The sequence below is a fragment of the Pelodiscus sinensis genome, chromosome 4, assembly GCF_049634645.1.
Source record: "Pelodiscus sinensis isolate JC-2024 chromosome 4, ASM4963464v1, whole genome shotgun sequence".
NCBI lineage: Eukaryota > Metazoa > Chordata > Testudines > Trionychidae > Pelodiscus > Pelodiscus sinensis.
In genome coordinates this window covers 70,065,272-70,078,292 of record NC_134714.1, presented here as the reverse complement: position 1 = coordinate 70,078,292, position 13,021 = coordinate 70,065,272, and the positions used below count along the sequence as shown (strand labels likewise).

General features: G+C 47.6%; 1 protein-coding gene across 5 annotated transcripts in view; it reads right to left on the bottom strand.

Moving 5' to 3' along the window:
• Positions 1–12,589, bottom strand: part of SLC8A3 (solute carrier family 8 member A3) — a 185,813-nt gene extending 173,224 nt beyond the window's left edge. For 3 of the 5 annotated variants that reach the window (XM_006130304.4, XM_075927317.1, XM_006130303.4), the window contains exon 1: positions 12,042–12,589. The gene's annotated coding sequence lies outside the window, so the exon portion shown is untranslated. The remainder of the gene's footprint in view (positions 1–12,041) is intronic. The other 2 variants (XR_012903475.1, XM_006130302.4) reach the window with 1 other exon arrangement.
• Positions 12,590–13,021: the final 432 nt, after the last annotated feature.

Sequence of the window (13,021 nt, the reverse complement as noted above, 5' to 3'; positions counted from 1 at the left end):
CCCAGGCTTTAGTGGTCCCCCTTGCCCCATCTCAGGCAGGGGATGTTCCGATTGGCAGTCCCCCTTCCCCTCCCGCCCCGCTTTAACCAGTTAAACACTATTTAACTGGTTAACCAATTAAATGGGATTTTACATCCCTAGAACAAAACCTACCTCCCATAGGAATTTTACTGCAGCTGTAAAGGAAGGTGTAAAGGCACTCATAATGAAGCATCTAGTTCTGAAGAGTGCCTAGCCATTGGTCTGGTCTAGCATGGCAATATCTATTTTCCTATGAGAGGGACAGCTAACCAGCAGCTGAGAGGGGTGCTGATCTGCAACACTTTGAGCAGGGTGTTAAAAGGGAAAGTCAGCTGGCAGAGGGTTGAGTTGGTAATTGGGGTTTCAACCAAGGACAGTGAGAGCCTTATGCAAGTGGGAAGATAAAGTTACGTTAAGGAGTATCAAGGAAGCTGGGTGGTAGGAGGAACACGCGGCCCGAGAGGCTCACAGATGTATGTAACACATGGGCTAGGAAGCACAGAGCATCGCACCTATACATGGCAGATAACCTGGCAGTCTGTGGAGAAGTCACTGAGATAACACTTTCTGCATATGGTCAATCTCATCCTCACTACCTCAGTGCAGCTTCCCAAAGATGAGCCAGCTCCTAGTATTCGGCACGCTAAGCCTGGGATGAGACTGGCTACCTATTAAAAGCAACCCCAAGATTGCCAGAAGGGTCGAGTTTTATTTTTAGCAGGGATGCTAGGAGGGTCACTGCTCATGCCACGTTCACCCACATAGCCAGATTTTCATGCAGCATGTTGCACACTCAGTGTCACAGTGAGGGCAATGTCTGTCAGGTTGTGTTTGGCTAGATGGATTATTTAAGGTAGGAAAAGGAAACCATAATGAGAAGTAGCAAGCCTGAAGCTATCCTTTAAGTTTAACACAAGGAAAAAAGATGCTTGGAACGTGCAAGTAATTTACAAGAGGATAAGGAGAAGACTCATCTTCTAATTTGTCCATCATCTGTTCATTTGTCCAGCTTCTAATTTGTCCATCATCATAACGCAGGTGCCAACTGCAAGCATTAGTACAAGCATTTGTGCTGACTGACTGGGGCTATATTCTCTGCCCTGGCCTGTCATAACCTTTCTGAAGGATAATTCTTGCATGTTGGTTACCAGAGTAAAAACAATGAAATATCAACATGTCACAGGCCATCTCCTTTTTGGGCAGAATATAATCAGCTGCCTTCCTTGAAAGTGGAGCATTGCCCAGAGAGCCACTACTTGCATTGTGCTCCGAAGTTGACTAGACTTGAATTCAGATCAATCCCTAGTGCAAGTGTTCCACCTCCCCAAAAAACCACTCAGCTCCCAGCCATACAATGTTTATCCATGGGCTTTAACATCTCTGCTGAATGTGGTGTTCTCAGCAAGCGTGGCAAGAGAAAAGTGAGAGCTAGAGGTGGCTCAATATTAACTCAAATGCTGGTGTGAGCTTTACTTGCATTAAAGAATGCACTTTGAGGTGTGGACGCGCTTTTGCGCAAGAACTCTGCAGTATAGACGTAGCCGGAGAGACTGATGGAGAAGCCACAATTTCTGCAGCAAAGAAGTTGTTAGCGGTGCTGTCTAACCAGAGCGAGACACAAAAGTCCCACAGATGCCTGAATTGCTTGAACCTCCATTTAGCCATCAAAGAAGACAAACTTCCACCATGTGCGGGCAGTTTTGAAGAGCATTTCAAAAGAGCATCGTGACAAAGACTTGGATGCCTTCACACAGTTTAGATCACCTTTGCAACATGGATGGAAAAGTGGAGATGAACTACTTTCTATATTTTTCCAGAGCCTAATGGGACCTGGGCTTCTACAAGACTCTATTTGTCCCTGAACCTTTAGAGATCACTGCACAATCACCTTCGTCTATAGTGAGAACAACCTTCCCTGCACAGGACTGTGTCTGTGTTAAGGCAATGAAGACTGTGGTGTCCCAGGCACTCTTGACAGAGAACAGTGATGAACAAGATGATGAGAATGATGTTGACTAGAAATGTCACCTGTGTTATTACGTGTCAATGATACATATATAGATTTATTATTAGATTATTTTACCCTTTAGACGGCTATTGCGATCTTTTGAGGTCACAAATAAATCCAGTTTGATGTTTTAAAATAATGCATAGTTATTAAACTAACAAAGTAATGCAAATATTTCAAAGGAGTCATTTTAACATCTTGATGGTGTCAGTGTTTATCACTGTTTCCATGGTTATGGCACCACTTGAAAGTTTCACATCATACTTTATTTTAAAGCAACAATCGGCTTTCAAATGGTGTGCGATGTGCATGTATGTACAGAGAGTACATTAAGTTGACCAAATCACTGGTTTCTGCTGCTCACCTAACAGGCACACAACCATAGACTGATTTTAATGACATGGAAGATCAGCAAGGAAGTACAAAGTGTTCAAGGAGTAGTGCTGGTAGTTTAGTAGGTTACACACGTCTCTCTGGATAAATAATATTCAGTGTGGAACTTGTAGTATTATGGGCTACTGAGCTACTGATGGATACCCCCTTTTGAAAAAGGTAAATGGTAAAAAATCCTAAAGGATCCACTGTGGCATTCCCAGCACAAAGAAGTTGCATTGGGACTCCTTCTAGCTTTCTCTCCAAAAAGGGCCATCAGTGTAATTGTGTAAGAAGCATTACATGGTTTTAGAGACCCCATGATAATTTTAGTAATAATAGGAGCTGTTCATCTCAGCATTATAGCCAGAATTCCCAACTAACATTATTACATTCCACCCTATTAAGGTCTCTCTGTAGCTTGTATTTAATGAAATTGTCACAGTTCAGGGCAACTGCACCTGGATTTTCCTCCCTTCTCCCAGACCGTGGTGCAAGTGGAAATAATTTCTTGCTGGCATGCTGCACTCATAGGGTACGTCTAGACTACAGGCTTCTGTCGACAGAAGTTTTGTCGACAGATACTGTCGACAAAACTTCTGTCGACAAAGAGCGTCTAGACTACATTGAGTTCTGTCGACAAAGCAAGCTGCTTTGTCGACATGGTAGTGTAGACGCAAAGGACAGTTTACATTCAATAACACCTTCTGTCGACAGAAACTCTGTCGACAGAAGGTGTTATGCCTCGTAAAATGAGGTTTACCAGCGTCGACAAAACTGCTGAGTTCTGTCGACGTTATGTCGACAGAACTCAGCAGTAGTGTAGACGCAGGTATAGTTTTGTCGACAAAAGTCCACTTTTGTCGACAAAACTCTGTAGTCTAGACACACCCATAGAAGGAACACAAGGGTGGCAGGGCATCTGGCCTCCCTAAGCGACTTCTCCCCACCCAGTCCTCTGCACTCTCCCTGTCCCCTTCCCATTATACCAGAAACATTGCTCTGTCATCCTCCCACTGTACTAGAGACTTCTGCTGAAAAGATTCCACGAAGGGGGACTCAGGAGACTAAGCTGAGTGGAAGGACTGGGGGTGGGCTTCTCCTGAGTTTTTCCAGCACATCATACCAGTTATAAATACTTTAGTGGTACGATATACCAGACCAGACCCCTCTAGTTGCACCATTGCCTAGTGATCAGCAATGCCACCAAACTTGGCTTTCAGCTACCCAGCTGTGACCTCTCTTGGGTGGAGACACATGCCTCTCGTCCTTCTGACAGGGGTATTTCCAGGCTGGGTTGCCCTCACTGTGGCATTCCCAGCACAAAGAAGTTGCATTGGGACTCCTGCTATCTTTCTCTCCAGAGAGGGCCATCAGTGTAATTGTGTAAGAAGCATTACATGGAAAAAGTTCAAACCAGTGGAAGGACCCACACACATGCTAACAAGTTTATTACAGACATCACTACTGCTCTCACATTAGCTCTGTCAGCTGCAGTTTTAATACCCCATTCTAGAGCAGTCTTGTGGTTACTAGTTCATCAGAGCTTCAGCTCAGAACAGGTACAGTCTCACAGGGTCTCAGTAGGCCAAGTACATCCAATCCTTCCATAAGGATTCAAGGCCCTCTGCAGACCAGGAGTTGTTCCATTTGCTGGACCAGGAAGAAAATCCTGAGGTTTTCCAAATGTCTTTGTGTGTGGGTCTCTGGAGAATCCAGTTTGAACTAGGGTATGAATATCTCCCTGGGGTGATGTCTTCTCCTGTTATCAATCATTTGAAGTACATTGGCATCACTGCTGCTTACTAGAAAAGGTACCATAATTTCACAACACCATGTACACAAAAGCGTTTTTAATATAATGGATACCAAAGGTGTTAACTCTAATTCAATGGGGTAAACTGAACTCAGTAAACCTTATCTCAATTCCATAAGGTTTCTTCCATGTATTACAGGATATTGTCAATCTGTCACAGCAGTATTCTACGTTACTGCCTAAACAGCTGTAGAGCAATGCTTTGTGCTGTTAAACAGCTGCAATGTCATGCTTCAGAGGTGGCTGCTTATCAGTGTGGAGACTCAAGGGATTACTAAAAGTATATACTTTCCATGGGCTAGATCCACAAAGGGACTTTTAGGCACCTTGTCATCCAGTCCCAAATTAGATGCCCAGATTCTCTATACAATACACTGGGAAAGTTAGGCACCCCAAAAAAACAGCATGCCAAGTGAGAGAATTGTCTGAGCTAGCTGGTAGGAAATGCCAACAAAGAGGGGTAGGTCACAAGGCCTCCCTCCCACCACTCAGGGAATTAGGCACCTAAATCTGGGCTGGAGTGGGACCCCTATCGCTGCTTGGGTTGCACAGCCAGGAAACCTACTGTGGAGTCAGGCACTTAAGAAAGCTCTATTGTATGTGTGGAGAAGAGTTAAGGGCACTCACCCAGCATTTGGAAGACCAAGTCCAATTCTCTTTTCTAGTGGCTGGGGAGCAGGAATTAGAACCCATACAATTCTCAGGTGAGTGCTGTAATAATAGAACTATGCAATACTGTGGACTATGGGAGCCAGTGCCACTTACAGAGGGTGGGTGCGTGAGAGAAACTGGCTTAAGTGACATCAACAGTGCAATTGAAAAGGGCCTGGGGCTCCCAGCTGCCTCTGCTACTGCGGCTGTGGCAGCAGCTGGAGCTCTGAGCAGTGTGTGCCATGCAGCCCTGAAGGGCTGGCTGGAAGAGGCTAGCACCGTCCCCATCCTTTCATGTGAGGCTCCACCCTTTCCAGGGCCCAGAGCCACCCCGCAGATATCCCAGGCAATTCTGTCAGCCACCCTGATGGTATCTCAGTCTTCCCCGCTGAAGCTGTTCCAGTGTATATAAATAATATGCACTTGGACAGAGAGAAAGCAGGAATAGCTCTGCAGCCCAGTGGTTGAGTGCCCTAATTACTGGTCCAAAGTAGGGATGTTAAGGATAGTCGACTATCTGATAAGCAAAATGCTTACAGTTGACAGGATAGTCAACTAGTCACTTCCCCCTCCCTTGCTGCCTCTATCAACATTTCAAAGGGGCAGTGCCACACAGCTGATCCCGGGCTCCGTGCGGTGCTACCCCTTTAAAACGCCGCCATGGTTTCTCAAAGTGGCAGCACCGCCCTATCGACTAATCGAATAGTCAATGCAAAAACGCATTGACTACTCAATTAGTCAATTACATTATGCTTAACATCCTTAGTCCAAAGGAGGCTGTTGTTGCCTCCTCCCCCACCCCTTACCCTCTGCCAGGCCATTCTGTGTGGGTTGAAGCACACTCTGAGTCTGCCTACTGGATCTGGGGGCTGCCTGGTTTGAGAGTCCTGCTGGGTTTACACAACCATGCCTGAGGTGGCTGTGCACATGCTCATTAATAGAAACTCAGGTGCCAAGGGATTTTAGGAATCTCCGCGGTCAGGTGATATGGGGTACTGAGGATCTCGGTAGCACCTAAATGTTGGACTTTGGGGTCTGCATCCTTTTGTGGATCTAACCTTAAGGTTCTTTGAAATCTTTCTAGATAAAAAGCTCTGTAGATGTATAGGATATTAATATTGTTGCTTGCTGTTTTTACCACCATTTTTCTGCCTGTACTTGTAGCTGGGAGACTCAGATAAAAGGCAGTTTGTGTCCACTATGTTGGATCAACGTTGCAGCAATTGATCCACTGGCTATCAATTTATCACATCTGTTTAGACACTACCAATCGATCTCCAAGCGCTCTCCTGTCGATGCTTGTACTCCACCAGGACAAGAAGGGTAGCTGGCATCGAAGGGAGAGGAGCCCCCGCTGAAATTACTGCATGTAAGATGCAGCAGTAAGTACGTTGACTTCAGCTACGCAGATTACATCAACCAGGGGGAGGAGCATAGATCTGGTTTAAGTGACATCAATGGACATTCACCTGGATGATAAGGAGGGCTAATGGCTGGTTTTAAAACTGGAACTATCAGGAAGCTCAGAGTTAAGACTGGAGCTGCTACCTGCTTATAATTTGCTGTAGGGGGTAACGTAAGTACTCGGTGATGATGCATCACCAGCTATATGACATCTGGTTCTTTTCACTGTGTCATTGGAAAGATGGGTTGTGACACCGCATTATGACACATCATTGCATAATGATGCCTTATTGTTATGAATAATTGACATTACAGTAATGCTTCAAGTCTCCATTCAGGATTAGTGGCCCATTGTGCTAGATGTTGTACAGCTGCCCCTCTGCCCCTCCAAAAGTTTACAATGTAAATATCCAAGGCAAAAAAGGCTAAACAGGAAAGGGGATTCTAAGTAATTTATGTGCGTGATGATCCCCAGAGTAATATAGGGCTCTAATTTTCCCACATGTGCTAGGAAACTCAGGAATGTTCCAGGTTTCTTGTGGGGGATGGGTAAGTGTCCCCAGTTAGGTCAAAAACTCAGTTATGGTATGATACTGCACCATTTTAATCAAAGGGAGATTTGCTATTTAACAAGCACAGGAGGACCAGGCTCTTAGGTAGCCATGCAGGGTGTGGTTTCCCAAGAACAGATGATGATCTTCTGTAACTACCTTAGGGTATGTCTACACTACCACCCTAGTTCGAACTAGGGCGGTAATGTAGGCAACCGGAGTTGCAAATGAAGCCCGGGATTTGAATTTCCCGGGCTTTATTTGCATCTCGCCGGGCGCCGCCATTTTTAAATGTCCGCTAGTGCGGACTCCGTGCAGCGCGGCTACACGCAGCACGGACTAGGTAGTTCAGACTAGGAAGCCTAGCGGACATTTAAAAATGGCGGCACCCAGCAAGATGCAAATGAAGCCCAGGAAATTCAAATCCCGGGCTTCATTTGCAACTCCGGTTGCCTACATTACCATCCTAGTTCGAACTAGGGTGGTAGTGTAGACATACCCTAAGAGTTTAAGGCTAAAAGGGATCACCAAATCATAGTGTGACCTTCCATATATCACAAGCCACGAAAATTCCACCCACCCATCCTGCACCCTGATCAACAACCAGAATTAGACTAAGTTATTAATGATGCATAAGCTCTATAGCAGTGGTCCCCAACGTGGTGCCCATGGGTGCCATGGCGCCTGCCGGGCCATTTCTGTGTGCCCGCCGAGTGATCGGACTGGCCCTGCTCTCGCCCCCGGGTGCATGGCGCATGGGCGCTGCCGGCTCCTGGGTGTGCGGTGTATGGGCGTCCCCGCCCCTGGGCACATGGCACAGGAGCGGCACCAGCCCCAGGCACGCGACGCATGGGCACTGCCGGCTCCTGGACGCGCGGCACAGGAGTGGCGCCAGCCCCGGGCATGCAGCGCATGGGCTGTTCCGGCCCCGGGCACGCAGGGTATGGGTAGCCCTACCCCTGGGTGTGCGGCACAGGAGGGGCACTGGCCCCGGGAGTGCGGTGCATGGGTGGCGCTGGCACTGGGCATGCAGCGTATGGGTGGTCCCATCCCCGGTGTGCGGCCCCGCCCCCAGGTGCCCGGTGTGTGAGTGGCCCCGCCCCCGGACGCCTGGCAGGCCCGAAAGGTTGGGGACCACTGCTCTATAGGATCCACATTATCACTGACTACATTTGTATAATACTTAGCAACATGGGCCCCCAATCTGGCTGATGCCTCTAGCACATGGTTGAGGAACCTTCTTTGGTTCAGGGGCCACCGACCCACGGAAAAATCAGTCAGGGGCTGCACACAAGTGAGAAGCCAAAAAAAAAAATCCATCACTAACGTGGCCCCTGACCGAGGAGAAAGACATTCCCCACATTCCCCTCCCCACATTCCGCTTGCACACCAGAGTCTAGTGGGGCCCAGCTAGTATATTTTGTGTGCTCCAGTCCTGCAGTAGGCACAGGCTCCCCAATGTTCGGAGGAGGGGGCAGAGGAGCCCAGAGCCTCAGGGGCCAGATTCAAGCAAGCCGGGGGCCACATCCAGCCCCCAGACCTGAGGTTCCCCACCCCTGCTCTAGCAGTTACTGTAATATAAATGATATACAAACTATAACAACTGTGAAATTATCTGGACACAGAGGGGTGATTGGATGCTAGAATATCTCAGCTATGAATTTCCTGGCTTCAGAGGTTTTTCTATTTTAACATCAGAGATTTCCCCCCTCCCACACACACACACTGTGTAATTTAATTTATTTTATTTATTTATTTTTCAGTACAGAATTAGATCATATTACAGCCTGATTGAAAAACAAATTAAATTTGGCAGGCAAAGCCATTTTTAATTGTATGAACATGCAAACATGTTTTTAAAAAGGCTTCTTGGTTATTTGTAGGAAGGTTTGAGATGGGGGGGTTGCTGTATTTTGACTGAATAAAACGGACAATCCATTTATATTTATAAACGTTGGTTTAATATTTGATGGTGGAAAGATTCATTTTAATATGGCTTCTAATAACTGCAGACACGCACTGGAAAGGAAGGATGTATATTTCAGCCAGGACTTTCTGAAACTGTTCAATTGTATGGAAACACAAGAGAACTCAATGGCCTACTCACATCTCTTAGCCAACCACCTTTTAACCAGCAATAAATGTAGGATCTGCCATAGACTCTCACATTCTCTCCATCCAGCTTCTATACCCAGAGGAAAATGAAAATCTACATAGACAAATTCATCCCTGCTGTTACTCTACTCATACACCTCCAGCTTTTATTCTATAAACTTTGAAATAGAAAGCTAAGAAAATTCAGGAGCAGCATTTCAAATGAATCTACAAAAGACACATTATAGTATTCCACCAACATTCATTAGTAACAAAAGTATTATTTTTAATACAGGTTGTACTGGACAGCTCATATTCTTGCATGTGCTCAGTGCAACAGAAAAACATCTGGGATATGATGTAGTTTTCACATGACCTAAGCATTCCACTAATATTTAGAATACAAGGGTAATATCCTAGTTTGTGCAGTTCTGAAGATTGGTGTTTGGAAAAATGGAGAGTGTTTGCATGATCATGATGGCTTATCCAGTCTGGATACTAGTCACTACTAGTCATAATCTAAATCATCTTTATACATGTAAGTGGGATATGTATGCTGAATATTGAATGGTGCAAGTGCTGCTATGCACCTCACAAGTTATAAATGAATTTATCTTGCAAAACCCCTGGAAGATAGGGAAATGGCATTTCCCCCATTTTACAGATAGGGAACTGAGCTGCAGAGCGATTAAGTGAGTTGCTTCTTCAACAGGCTCACTGGGATCTTGTGCAAGGAGTGAAACCATGTCTCCCCTATTCTAAATGCAGCATCTGAACCGCAGGTCCTTGGTGATGCATGCCGTTTCCAACCCTGGGACAGTGTGTTTGGATTGTTTTAAATTTGGAACAATGTTAATTGGTGTTATGGGTAATTAGACTAACTAAGCCTTTTCTGATTGGATATATTTTAGCTTTCATCTGAGGAGTTAAAGGGCTTTATAAATAAATAAAGCCTCAACTACTCCCTCCCCCTCCAGCAGTAGGTATGATGCCCATTTATGTACAAATAGGTAAACTGGGGGAGGGGGGGAGTTGCGGGACATGCCCCTAGTCACATTACAAGTTAGTGGCAGTGCTGAGAAGAGAAATCAGGAGTTCCGGCTCCCATGTCACAGCTCTAATTAGATAACTCTTCCTCATTCGTGGACCATTCATTCTTAATAGGGGTTTTATGCCTTTGCTCCTTCTAACTCATTACTTCCATCCAGGGAACAAAAAAAGTCTTGCAGCAGACAGTCACCCAGGCTCATATGCAAGCACATGAGCTACCAAACACAAATTACCTTCATTACAAAAATTGCACAAAAGGGAAATAAAATGCCAATATCTCAGATGAAGATGGGGAAAAGTTATAAACTTGCTCAGACTGTCAGCGCCATATTTGAAAGCTGCCTTGCTGCTCCCAATTGCACCAAGCCTCTAAGGCTCTTGGACTGTAAGAGCAGAAAGCTTTTGAATGGGAAGGTGCGGGCTAGAGGTTGCCTACAGTCTGCCAGTGCTCCCTATTTAGGAACTCCTCTCAGAATAAAAAATGGCTCCGCAAAACTGTCCTTTACCCCCAAAATGATGAACTTTACCAAAAAGAGGATGGTGTGAATAAATACTCCTTTGAGATCCCAACCAAGAGGCCTTCATAGATCCTTAATTTTTAAATACATTTAGGGGGGTTAACCCTAAAAGCAAGTTGCAGGGGCATCCCACGCAAATGGAGACCCCCCCCCCTGTTGCATTGCAGTGCAGCTTGAGAAAAATGGCCATGTCACTTTTTAAATGCACAGGTGTTTGCTTTCAGGCCCAAGGTGCTACCTATTGGTGAAAAAAATCAAATAAAGAGGAGAGGGAGGAGTATAAAATTATCCAACATTTAGGTCAAATTGTGTGTGTGTGTGTGTGTGTGTGTGTTCAGAGGATTGTGGGGGTTGGAAGAAACCATTGTTTAAAAGGGTACAGACGAAAGTACTATGTCTTTCTAAGCTTGGCAGTATTTGGCTGCTCCCTCTCGGGAGCATAAGCAGCCATGAGGGGCAGGGTAACCCCCTTCCCAAGCGCAGAAATCCCAGCCTGTCTGGTACTACCCAGGAGCCCGCTCTTGCCCTATTTAGGGAAGAGCATGGCGCAGTAGCTATATTTGAAACCCGAGGTAAACAAGATCTCAGCACAAGTGGATGGAGCACAACAGCTGTGCGCGATTAAGCGCGCCCGCCGCGAGAGCCAGGCAGACACAGCGGGGGGCTCCCTTTGCTTCGAAGGGTTCAATCCTGCCCCCCGATTCTAGCAGGAGGGGGGTCAGTGGCCCCCTCCCCTGACCAAACAGAAGCAAACGCCCTCGCCCGCAGGCAGGCAGAGTCGCTGAGGGGCTCCCGCCAGCTTTTCCGTGTCCCGAGGGAAAGTGCACCTGGCCGCTGCCAGCCCCTTTGCACGTTGCCCGCCGGATGCTCCCCTAGCCCGAGTCGGGCCGCGAAAAGACACGAAATTTATAGCACTGCATTAGAGGCATTTCCTCCGGCTAGCGCGCCCGCCCCTCTCCCGCCGCACCAAGGGAGCTGCCGCCTCTGCCCGGCAGCCGCTGGCTTTCGCGCCCGCGCTGCAGGGCCCTCGGCGGCGCCGGGCTTGGCTCGAGCCCGCCGAGCGCTTCCCCCGCGCTCCCGCCGGCGCGGTGTTGTAGACAGCTGGAGCCGGCCGGCCGGCGCCTGGGCCCCGGGAAAGGACATGCCCGAGGGGAGGGGAATAAAGCGAGACGCCCCGGAGCCCCCCGCCGTGCAAAGCCACCCGCTTCTGCCTGCGCGTGGCCCAAGCGCGGGGGCGGCTGGCGCCGGGCTGGGAAGCTGCAGCAGGCGGCTTATCTCCATCTGTGCGCGTCTCTCCCTCCCCCCCCCCCCCACAACGACTATGGCTGGGGGGCAGGAAAACAGCACGAATGTGACAAATCTGTGAGGGTTCACCACGTTAAAGCACCTTCTCTGCTGGATGATCTTACAGCGAGATCCCCCCCCCCCCCCCACACACACACACACACGTACCTCTCTGGGAATTGGCGTGCAATAAATCCGGACCCGCTTCATAGCAGGAAACTTAACCACACGCCCTGCATTGCCTATAGAGGGGATAGAGCCGCCTTACTTACCCCTCCTAGTTGCCTTGCCAGCTCCCGGGGGGACCTGCTTGCTCCCCAATACAGATCCTGCTGGTTCTTAAAGAGAGCTCATTGCATCTGGTGGCTAGTCACTGACTGGAGAGGGGCGCGGGGTCCTCCTTGCATGTCAGTCCAACTTGCCTCGCTTGCTAAAACACCTCAGCTCTCTTTTGCAGCTGTCAGGGTGAGCGGGGAAGTGCATCGGGAAATTGGGTGGGGGGAGCGAGGGGTGGTTGAATGTTGATAAATCCACCAGCCGTGATCTTCAGGGGGGTGCAGTATAGTTTGGGGAGGGAGGGAGATGTGGGGAGGGGAAGGAGGAGAGCGATGACTGGGGATTGGAGAGGGAAAAATTGGGTTGTGCCCCAATTGCAATCGAATCTGCCGGGCTTCCCCCTTTTCTCCCACACCATCGGGGCTCAGCGGAGACTTGCCGGCATGACAGCACAAGGCAAGCCGCTGAGCCTGACTTCTGACAGACAACGAGGTTTGCACAACTGCAGCAAGGAGCCAAATCAAAAAAACCAATCTCCAAGCCTCCAAACCGCACGTCACCCTATCAGCTGGGAGCAAGAACTGCAACAGAATTACAAGCCCTGCATATTTATTCTTCGCAATTGGGGCGGAGGGAGGCTGCCAGATTTTTTTTTTTTTTTTTTTTTGCTTTAAACAATCACAAGAAACCCACAGACAAACCCTGCCCAGATAAATACAGACCCGTTTTATTACATTTCACACACACTGAACAGGAATCACCACTGTAACCTCTGAGTATATTGACTTGACTTTGTTCCTTGTGTATTTCAGACAGAAGGAAGGCTATCAGGAGCTCACCTTCAGAGCAAAAGATATTGATTCAATTTAAGATTTGCAAAGTATCTGCCAAACGCATCTGAGAGATTAAATATAGACAAGAAAATAATATAGGCACAGTCAGTTCTAGCTTTTGCGCCCTGGGTATCCATTTGAAA